Source organism: Centropristis striata, chromosome 5 (genome assembly GCF_030273125.1).
Source record: "Centropristis striata isolate RG_2023a ecotype Rhode Island chromosome 5, C.striata_1.0, whole genome shotgun sequence".
In the NCBI taxonomy this organism is placed as follows: domain Eukaryota; kingdom Metazoa; phylum Chordata; class Actinopteri; order Perciformes; family Serranidae; genus Centropristis; species Centropristis striata.
The window spans coordinates 10862748-10874989 of record NC_081521.1 but is presented as its reverse complement, the minus strand read 5'-3'; the positions used below and the strand labels follow the sequence as shown (position 1 = coordinate 10874989).

General features: G+C 39.8%; 1 protein-coding gene across 1 annotated transcript in view; it reads right to left on the bottom strand.

Moving 5' to 3' along the window:
• Positions 1-12242, bottom strand: part of pard6b (par-6 partitioning defective 6 homolog beta (C. elegans)) — a 37256-nt gene that overhangs the window by 13541 nt on the left and 11473 nt on the right. The gene's annotated exons all lie outside the window — the stretch shown is intronic.

Sequence of the window (12242 nt, the reverse complement as noted above, 5' to 3'; positions counted from 1 at the left end):
TAAACTTGAATAAATAAAATAAAAAAATATGATCTCTGCCTGTGATACTAGCTACTCATCTCTGCCAAAAAATACTACAGAAAAAAAATTTTACTCACAGAAAATCATATTTGTATGCTCTAAAAAATAAACGACAGAAATGTATTACACAAGTGTAGGTCTATAGAGCCACACATTTTTCAGTGGCCACTAATATAGTTCCTTCTCATAAATGCACCTGCTTCAACACTCATAACACCCACTTCTTCCGTAACAGCACTCCTTAATACAGTATTATAAAGTACGATGATGCAGGATGACACAGCACGGCTTTCCTTGTAACAAAATGATCCCTGACGACAACATTGACACAAACAGTCCTTTACTTCCTGGTAGTGTGTGGCTGCGTCAGGGAAACATGATACTGTGTCCAGGTGCCATAACACGATGAGGAAGAAGCCACAAGGCAGTCACAAGTACAATCACTATCACGTCTACCACAACTGCCACTGTTACTACTGACTCTACAGTTATATTTCAGGTACTTTCACACAGCTGCTCTTGGAGTTATAATGTGAAAATAGAACAATATTTCATTGTTTTGCACAATAGATTGCCACTACTGTAGCTACAACTAATTACTTGTAAACCCATATGATTGTAATTATAAATATTTGGACCATTATGAATAAAGGTCAGAGCACATAGGTATATTAAAGGCGACTTATTATACATATTATGCTCATTTCTGTGTGAGATGCTCTGTGTCAGCAGCTGTCTCTTTAAGCCCTCTTACCATCAAAGCCCAGTCTGCTCTGATTGGTTAGTGTTTCTGGGTCTTTTGCATCTGTGCTCTTGGCATCTCTGCCATGGATGCAAGACAAGTGGATATAGTGTTGGGAGCGGAGGCCTGTTCATTCCTATGAGAGTTGCTCAGTGGTGCATAAAGCCAGAAAAAAGTTCATCATTCGTGCATAAAGACAGATAGATCTTCTATGGAGCCCATACAGCAACTGCACTAGAGACCAAGGTTATAATAGTTTTGGATTTTTTATTAGTCTTAGTTTTAATTTCATTGTGAATTTTTGTTTTCAAATTCAGTTAGTTTAAGTTAGTTTTTAGAGTGAGTTTGATAGTTATAGTTTAGTTTTTATTTTTTGAAAATGCTTAGTTTTAGTTTAGTTTTTATTAGTTTTAGTGTTAGTTTTCGGTTTTTTGTAAAGGGGTATTTGTTCGGTGCAAGATTCAAAGAGGTCAAAATAAATGTTTCCTTTATTTCCTTTTATTATCCATCTCAGCTAAGTTTATTAAGTCATAAAACCAGATAGATGAAATAGATTTCATGTCAGCCAAAAAGGTTTACATATGAAAAAAGTTGACAAAGACGAAAACGAAGGACATTTTCACTTTAATTTTAGTTAGTTTTAGTTAGTTTTGTAACCACACAATACAATTTCAGTTAGTTATCGTTTTTTAAAAACTCTCGTTTTTATTTTTATTTCAGTTAACGAAAATGTTTTTTCAATTCTAGTTTTCGTTATTTCGTTAGTTTTCATTAACTATAATAACCTTGCTAGAGACCTCCATTTATTGAAGTTATTATTTACTATTGATTTATTTGTAGCTGCATTTTCACTGTTTTAACTGTAAAGTGTGTTTGTGTACCATGTAAAGCGCTCTATGAATAAAATGTATTATTATTATTATTATAAACTGAGCCAGTTACTTCTGGTTTAGCAATCATGGGCTTAAAATTATTTTATTGTGCGGCTCTTCTAGACGTAAATGTTATTGGATCGAATTAATCAAATTCTGATAATGAAACAGGTTATTTGACATTTAAAACAACCTATTGTGTGGCTCACCCTGGTAGAGTGCATACCACTCAGGCTGAGTCCTTGCTGCGGCGGACCTGGGTTCGAATCCGGCCCAAAACCCCTTTGCCGCATGTCCTTCCCTCTTTCTCCCCCCTTCCATTCTCTCTTGTTACTATCCAATAAAAAGCATGAAAAATGGCCGGAAAAAACAACAACAACAATCTATCCGATGATTTACTGAAAAGTCTTTTTGTCCCTATAGCGTCACGTGACAGACCAGGAAGAATTTCTGCCAAATGACCACTGCAAAAAACTGGCTTCGGAGCCTGGTGGTCTTCCTTGGGGCCTGGTCTCTGCAGCATCACTTCAGCTGGGGTATGAGTGTAACAGCACTGTAGCACCACTTATTACTTAGAATGCAATAATTTGCTAATCCTTTTTTATATGCCTACCTGTTTTATTTATGTTTTAGAGAACTTTCAAATCAGGGTTGGACTAAAAATAAATGCCCTTACACTGCAGTTTGAGAGTTTTTAATGCATTTTGTTGTCCATTTCTCTCTTCTCCTTTGTTCGAATTACTTGTTTCCTATAGAAAACCGTCATTAGCCGCCTTTCCACTGTTGTTGTTACCTGTGTACTAGCTATTTCTTGACCAATCAGAGGCTGAGTTTCTGACCTGTCGGCCAATCAAAGGCTGTGTTTCCTACTGTGTAGCAGCTTGGACAAGTAAATTTGAGCTAACAGCAAACATCAGTAGCATCTTTCCCTTCTCACAGCGCTGTAGAACATTCTATACTGCCCTTGTGAGGAAAAAAGAGCTGAAGTGAATGTGCCCAATGACGAGATGATAGTCGCTTTTATTTCACTTTTTTATAATTTAAAGACTAATTGAAAATTAGAAATTCATGTTGCATCCCTAATATATAGTATAGTTGTGACATCACAACCTAACTGAAGCCTTGAAAGTAGTGCTGGGCGATATATCGATATAAAAGAGATATATATATATATATATATCGATATAAAAGATATATATATATATATATATATATATATATATATTAAAGGTGATATGGAAATTAGACCATATCGCATATATCGATATAGTTCAAATATGCGCTGTGATCCTTGCTCCAGGCATGCTGCTGCTTTTATTTAAGATTTTTTTAATTTAAATAGGCACTTTATGGAGCTTTAGTATAGGGTAAAGGTACTCCTGTTATACATTATTTATGTTCACTTATATAAACGTTTTCAATAAAACGAATTGTTTTGTGTGTATGTCTTCATGGATTAAGCGCTTTAATACCACACAGTATATATATATATATATATATATATATATATAAATATATATATATAGCACCTAAACCTGCTTTATAACTAGAAAAGACATGGAAATCTCCCTTTTTAGCTAGCGCTCTGGCTAAGAGCTTGCTGAAAACGACCTGTGTTCTTGTGTTTATAATGAACAATAATAACTGTCCATGAAACGTATCTTCAGTATCCAAACTTAACACGTCTAATGGATCTGGAGTATGAAAAACACAAAGTAAATGACAAGCAGTTGAAGGTTGTGGTGTTCTGGAAACAGTCAGGTTTGTTGATGACAAGCCTGGACGTTCACCACGCAGCCAGTGCCACGGTGTTCCTGACACGGAGCGATACAGGAGGGGGAGGAGGGGGAGTGGACGTGCATGTCAATGTGAACTTGTGTCGATGAGAAAAACCAGGGGTGGTGTAAAAAGAAAAGACTTGAAACAGGCAGGAGAGACAGAAATACAGCAAATATACACAGTAGAGAGAGAGAGAGAGAAGAAAGGAAAAGAGAGGAGGAGGTGATAAAAAACTTTCAAAGGACTAAATTCCCGAAGGGTTACTATTCCTGGTGTGGTGAGCATACCTCCCTGGCACAGCCCAGATAAAAGTGCCTTAATGCTGCTGATAAGACAGGGAGAAAGAAATGGAAGGAGGGAGGTCAGAGGGAGAGTGCTGAGGGAAAGGGTGGAATAGGGACAGCAAGACAAAACAGAGAATTAGACTACATAGTGTACTGATATGAGAGAGGTGTTTGGGAAATGAAGATGCCGTAGATTTTGCAGAGGGTTGAGGCAATCCGGAGCAAAGATAAAGCCATGATGTGTAATTGAGCTGACAATTTGAGGAATGACTTCTTAAATCCATAATTCAAAAGACTTCAGTCATGAACATTAGCCTGCTTCCAGGCCTCCTCATACAATCTGACTCATGAATTCTCTATTACACTCATCATTCCTGCTTTATTACTCTGTCTTGACAGGAGCCATTTATCAAGAACTAAAATCTACACTGTAGGGGACACGAGCTTTAATGTAGCAGTATGCAGAGTACAAATTAACACAGCTTACAATTGTGCTTAATGCAGAGTTAAGACACTTTATTTGCCAGTCTCCACTCATGTACAGCACTTCTCAGTGTGTGTGTGTTTGCGTTTCGTCTGCATTATGAAGCAATTCCATCAATTTCTTTTCTGCTGACACAGACATTTCTCTATTTCCTGCAATGCCTCCTCACCCTCCCATTTTTCTCCCCCGTGTCCTTCACTCAATCTGTCCCTCAGTCTCTCTGGTCCGTCTCTCAGCAGGAGCCTGTTCTGTTTCTCCACCACTGTCCGTGCCCCTTGTTCTTGCAGATTCTCCTCAGTCTGAAACCGTTATGGCTCTCTTTCTGTGTAGCTCTGTGGCTGAACTCTCTGTCCGTTCTCTCCATGCTGGTTTTTTTTTTCTTCACATTTTTAAGCTACTGCCACTAGAGCCTGGTCAATATATCAGACGGATCGATATCTGCATACATGTTGTCCGCTGTGCACCGATATGAAAGTTGTTTTTATAGAACATAAAATGCAAAAATTCTTGGAGTTTGCCATTTATTATATTTTCATTAAATGGTCAGCAATTGACTGACACCGAACATACACTATTAATTAAGGTTTTTATTAAATTTGTATTCAATTTTCGATTTTCTTAGTTTTAATTCCTAGAATTGTTAGACAAAGCAATGCATTGTATCCATAATGTATAATAATCTTAAATATTCTTTAATAAAAGTTAACTGAGAAGGTCTATTATAAATCCAGCTCAAAAATTCACTAAATCCGCCGCCATATCCATTAACTGTGAATTTTTACCCTCTTAAATCACGGCTCTAGCTGCTCATACAGCAGGTAAATCAGGCACAGCACTCAATGGTTCTTGGACAGCAGACTTGGAACAACAGAAGCAGCACCTGGACTGAGGGCTAGTCTAGGAAAATGGCTGGATGACCAGGATTAGGAGGAGCGTGAAGCTAGAAGTCAGCATGGGGCATGTAGACTGGAGCAGGGATGTGCCTGGGGCTGAGGCTGGATTTGAGTTTGGGGCAGGGTGGGGTAGGGGACACGGGCAGGTCACTTGGGGATGGACATTTCACTAACGGCCTACAGAAAGGAGGCTGAGTTTCAGTTGAGGTGGCTAGATCTGTTTCTGATAAACGGAGCCTTCTACGCAGTCGTGGCCCTATATTTAGCCTCCAGGAGGATAAGGGAGAGGATGGACTAGATGTTGGGGACGATGGAGGAGAAGAAGGGAGGGAGGAGCAGCCACGTGGGCTGGGGGAACCCAAGTCTAGTCTCACAAGCCTGTCGCTCATGCGTCTGAATAGGGACTTTACAGGGGAGGGACAAGCTTGGGGACTCTGTGCTTCTGGCTCTGCCCTGCCTTCTGCTTCTGGCCCTAGAAGACAACACAGCCAACCTGGAGTTAGATCAGACCACTGGGGGAAACTTCACATTGTCAAGATGAACTTTTAGCCAACTGTACCGCAGCTAAAGCAAAGAAAGAGGGACAGTTCAGATTTATAGAAGTAGGGTTATATGAAGGACTTATCCATAGTCAGTGTATTACAGAAGGTGGCACTGAGTGTGTACCCAGTTTGGAGAATCAGGCAGGAAGTTAAGCAATGTACTGCTGTGAATGGGGACAGCAGCAAAACATATTTTAGCCATTTAAAAAAGTGAGTAGTAGTAAAGTATTTTAAGTGCACAGTATATTTGTATTTTCAATGCTTTGTGTTGCAGTCAAACAACCCCTTCTGACGGGGAACTGAAGTGGTTATATACATCTATTCTCTTCACAGCTAACAGACTCCTTTGACAAAAACAGTAATTATACCTTGCAGGAGTTGCTGTTCTAACACTGCTTCAATTTGTTATTTTGTTTTTGTTATTGTGTCAGTATCTTTACATGACACTTGCAACAAATGAATTATTGCCTTAATCTGACTATAACTGGACAGCTGAAGTGCATGTAAACGTGTCCGACTGATGTCAGAGTTCTCCAACTCCGATTAAAGATAACAAGATAATGTGATTGGAATAGGATTTTTGCCGGCATGTATGACAAGACAATGCATGTTTGTATGCTCCATCCCAGCGCCGGCGTATGACCCCAGAACAAAAACATCCAAGAAAGCCAGTCACATTACCCGGTCGCAGTAGCGGGTCACAGTAGCCGGTCGCAGTGGCCGGTCACATTAGCTGGTCACATTAGCTGGTAACATTAGTGGGTCTCATTAGCCGGTCACATTAGCTGGTAAGATTAGCGGGTCGCATTAGCCGGTTACATTAGCGGGTCGAATTAGCCTGTCACATTAGCCTGTAACATTAGCGGGTCGCATTAGCCGGTCACATTAGCGGGTCGCATTAGCCGGTCGCAGTGGCCAGTCACATTAGCTGGTAACATTAGCGGGTCGCATTAGCCGGTCACATTAGCGGGTCGCATTAGCCTGTCACATTAGCGGGTCTCATTAGCCGGTCACATTAGCGGGTCGCATTAGCCTGTCACATTAGCGGGTCTCATTAGCCTGTCACATTAGCGGGTCTCATTAGCCTGTCACATTAGCGGGTCTCATTAGCCGGTCGCAGTGGGCGGTCACATTAGCTGGTAAAATTAGCGGGTCACATTAGCAGGTAACATTACCGGGTCGCATTAGCCGGTCACATTAGCAGGTCGCATTAGCCGGTCACATTAGCCGGTCGCAGTAGCGGGTCACATTAGCCATTCACATTAGCCGGTTACATTAGCGGGTCTCATTAGCCGGTCGCAGTGGCCGGTCACATTAGCTGGTAACATTACCGGGTCGCATTAGCCGGTCACATTAGCGGGTCGCATTAGCCAGTCACATTAGCGGGTCACATTAGCCCGCTAAAATAATTTCATGATGTTTAAAACTGTTAATGTGTGAACTTGAACATCACACCGGCTGTGTGCACTTACTGTGTGTACATACAGTATATGTGTGTGTACACTGTATATATATATATATATATATATATATATATATATATATATATATATATATATATATATATATATGTGTGTGTGTGTGTGTGTGTGTGTGTGTGTGTGTGTGTGTGTGTGATGATGTCACCGGCTAATAGCCGGTGACATTATCCGGTTGCATTAGCCGGTCGCAGTAGTCGGTCGCATTAGCTGGTAACATTAGCCGGTTGAATTAGCCGGTCAGTAGCAACGGCACACAAAGTGTCAAACTGAGGTCAACTAGAAAGGGCGCCATATTGACCAGCTGAATCAACGCATATCGCCACCCAGTGTTGAGGAGGACACGTTCCCGTCAGTTATTCAATTTTCTCAGTTGCATGTAAACTGGGACAAGGACAGAAGTCTGATTAGACGCCAAAATCGTCTTTTAAGCTTAGCGATTAAACTGTGCATGTAAATGCACTGAGAAACTAACCGATCAAGGCAACAGTAGACCAGTAACTCCTGCCCTCTGTGAGATGAAAAAGGGAGGTAAAGTGGTGAAAATGTTCCAAATATAGTGTAAACTCAATGCCCACAGCTGTACATTGTTTAGCTTCTGTTCCAGTTTTCCTGCCTTCTATGCCATCTACTATACACTGACCATGTAAAAGTTCCTCATACAGGTTCCTTCCTATAGCCATTCAATGTTATATAACTTTGTAAAAGTTTAAAAAGGACAAGTGGAAAATCAACTCTAAACATTGACAGTAGTTAAGCAACAGTGTTTGGGAGATGCTTGTCAGAGCCTGCTGACTACGGTGAGCAGCTAGCCAGGGTAAATATGCTGGAATGGTGTGCTGTAAGAAATTCACAGATAAGCACATCAGTTATCATGCTTCATATCAATAATCCTGTAGCAGCAAGCCCAGGAGACACAAAGAATGCTTTTAATTAAAAATCAGCAAGAACGAAAAACATCTGACTGCTTGCAAGCCAAAATGAAAAGATACCATTCAATATTTATGTTTCAAAGCACTTCACATTTGGGTGGAAACCAATTCCAGTCTTTGTTTGAACACTTTTTAGTCTGCATCTATGATTTTCATTTTAAAATACAAATAAATGACGGGACACTCCATTCTCTGTTCACAAAAATGGAACAAAATTTTTTTGTGTTGAGACAGTATGAAGAGCATGTCTTTCAGTCCCAAGCTAACAAAGTTAAAAACGATCCGCTTAAGCATGTCACACTCTCACCTGACACAATCGGTAGAGACTCCTTCCTTTTCCCAAGCTGCAAAAGGAAAGCTCACTCCAAACTAGGCTTCGACGATATGTGATTTCCACATAACAATAACCATCTCAGGAAATATCACAGTATCACCATGATAAATACTCAAAACAAGTAGATCCATACATAACCTCCATCCGTTTTCTGTTTCTGCTACATCTTGTTCTATTGTTTTATGTGCAATTACCACTCCAGTGCAATATTGTTCACTTACATTCCACCATGTGCAATTACCGTCTTACTGCAATAATATTTTTAGCGCAATATTCATATTAATATTATCAAATAACATTTCCTCTGTATGCTATGACCCCTCCTCATTCTCAGCCTTTTCCATGTACACAGCTTTTTATTCTATATTCCAATATTTTCATACCATTTCAATTATTTATTCTTGTTTGTGATATTTTTATACCTTGTATACCTTTATACATTTATTGTCCATAAGTTGTTTATGCATTGTTGTTAATTGTTTTATGCACCAATAGGAGTTGCACTCTAATTTTGTTGTATTATATACAATCTATTCTATATGGCAGTATCCCTTCCTGACATTGCACCAGGGTATGTGGTGTACGATGGTATTTGTGTTTGTATATGTGACAATTATCACCCAAAACAGTGGTCTGAGTTGACCTTTTCACCTTTATCATTAGGACTAGACCCAAAATATTCCAAAACAGAAAGCCAGCCATGTTATTTTTAATCCTGTAAGTCGCCATGTTTCATGTTTTGTCAGCCTATTTTTATAATACACCTGTAGAGACTGAGCTCTGCTGTGCACTGCACATCAAAAACTACAACATCTCTCACATCAGTTAAATACATGGACTGAAAGAGCAGCGTTTGTAATATTGATGGTAGGGCTGGGCGATATATCGATATAAAAATACATCGATATATTTTTAAATATGAAATGGAATTAGACCATATCGCATATATCTATATAGTTTTTTTTCTTTCTTTTTATCTTTCTTTATATATACATGCTGCCCTTACTAGGGTTTGTCATATTTAGTTATTTTGTAATCATTATTCTTTTCTCATAAAAATATATTTATTCATTTTATTTCATAGGTTATTTTTATTTAAGATTTTTTTTTTATTTAAATGTGCACTTTAAACATTAAATATACGGTTTCAATAAAACTACTTGTGACATATCATATTTGGCTTTGACTTTGACTGAACATTTGCTCTCACTTTGTGATAAAAATATCAGTATATATATATGTCGATATTCAGCCTAAATATATATGACTTTTGGTCCATATCGCCCAGCCCTAATTGATGGTCATCAAAATCATACCGTGTGGATTCCTAAATACCGTTCTAATACCATGCAAGTCTAAAAAAAACAGTTATAATTGTTATTAACAGTTACAATGAAAAAAAAGATTTTGGTTAAAAAAAAAAAAAAAGAAATTAAACATTTCCCTTTTGAAAATAAATAAAATACTTTTCTCAATTTGGTAGATAAGTGTTAATTTTTACACCGCGATATTATGGATCTCTACTCCCTACCTTTGCCTCCCTCCATCTCCCTCTATATTTCTTGTTTTCAGTTTCTCCCTTATGGTTTGCAGTGGTCGACAGTCCACTTTCTCTCTTTCACTTTGCCAGTTTGCCCACTGCATCACCCTCACCTCTCCCTTTCTCTTTCTCCATGGGTCCAAAGTGCTGTTTCTCTCTCCTTTCTCAGTTTTTCCCCCCAATGCTCCCCCTTCACTATCCATTCATCTTTCCTAACCAACTCTGAGCTGAGAAATTCTGACAGTGTATAACAGAGAGCCTGGTCTCCCACTGTCTCCCCCTACTCTTCCAGCCACCCTCCCTCCATCTTCTTGCAGCCTGCATAAAGTCTCATCTAGCCAGGTTCAGAGGAAAGTTTTTAGCTTCCCAGGCTTGTTTTCAAATGTCTCCTCTTTCTTTCACTCATCCTCCATTGCTTTCTCGACTGTTCCCGGTCTCCGTCTCTCTATACCCCCCTGGTGACGGAGCCAGGCTCTGTATCCCAGAGTCCAGACTGGCCTCCTGTCCTGTCTAATCTAGCCAGCAGACGTGATCAGAGGCTGGCCACATTCCACCCAAAATGCCCCTTCCCTCCCTCCCTTCTTCCTCCATCTCTCTCCCTCTCTTTATTTCCTTCTCTCTCTCTCTCTCTTCACCCTCCCCAGCTTGGGCCTCACTCTGCATTCCTCCCTCACTAATACTATTCCCACTATCCTCATCTCTCTCTCTCTCTCTCTCTCTCTCTCTCTCTTGTTGCATTCCTATCACACTTACACTACTCCCTCTCCTTTCCCCACATCTCTAATTACATGCCTTGCCTAAACAATGCCTTATACATTACTCCCTCTTTAATACTGTTTACTCTGTCTCCCTTTCATCCTTCCATCTCTCTTATTAAGTCTGAGTCCTCCTCCACGCATTCCTCCTCCACTGCTATGACTCCGTCGTTCCCTCACAGCATCCTAGGGAATAATTCACGCTCCGTGGAAAAACTTGAGATCCAGTGGGGTGGATGATTTCGATTATTTTCACAGATCGTGCTCCTAAACTTTCCTCCTGTGCTTCATCCATTACACCTGCCAGCGCTTTGTCCCTCATAGGTTAATCCTTTCATCTCAGGCTCACAGTATAAATCGCTCCTTCCTTGTGGCGTCTTCACTTGTTCTGACTTTTTTTATGCTTTGTCTCTTTCATTAAAATCCTTTTCTCCACCAAACTTTCTTCCTATTTTCACCTGGCTCTCTGTGACTGTCACATTCACTTCTCATCTTTTTTTTTTTTCACTCACCTACCAGACTCAGTACACTGCTTATCACACTCAGAGCTGCTGCTCTTATCCTGCTCTAATGCTTGCTTTGCAGGGTGGTTAGACTTTGTCCGTGTTGTACTTTCACACTGTACATTTTCTTTTCTCTGGTGGGATGATTCATGCCCCTGGTTACTAATTACTAAGGCAGTCCCTGCTGGGATACGCAAATACAAGCATTCCTGTCCCTCTCCATACCTTTCTCCCCTACCTTAGAGCTACGGGTCATTCAGGACTGAAACTGTGAGCAATGAGCAACGTCACAAAACAAACCCACGCCCTGAGAGAAGCTGCTTCAATAGCTGCTCCCACTAGTACATGGATGACAACCTGAGAACTCGGTGTGTTGTGTGTGTGCAAACTTTCTGGATGACTGGTACAGGCAAACATGGCGTCACCTGAACACAGGAGAATCCCTTCTGACAACCATGTTAAAAGCCAATCAGATACAGTCATGGAAAAAAATATTAGACCATTGTTTTCTTCAATTTCTGGCAATCAATAGGTACATTTGTTTGGACAAATATAAAGATAACAACAAAAATAGCTGATAAGAGTTTAATTTAAGAGCTGATATCTAGACATTTTCCATGTTTATCTTGATAATAACCAAAATCATTTTCAAGAAAACCATGGAAAATGTCTAGATATCAGCTCTTAAATTAAACTCTTATGAGCTACTTTTGTTGTTATCATTATATTTGACCAAACAAATGTACCTTTATTTGTACCAGGCATTAAAATGAAAAGATATTAGAGAAAACAATGGTCTAATAATTTTTTTCCATGACTGTATAAACCTGGGTGTTGCTCAGGTTGCCAGTTTGCTTAGATCAGAAACTATATCTATAATGCAACATTCAACATTTCTTTTGAATGGAAGTCCACAGGCCCACATCACCAACAATACAACAGCCTGCACTGACATATTCTGAGTGAAAATGTGACTATTGACTGCGTTCACATGGTGCGGGTGAAAAAAAAGCTTGGGAGAAGCAGAAAGGAAAATGTGGGTGGGGGGGTTGTGGTGCTTGCAGTAACCGGAGGCTGAGTACC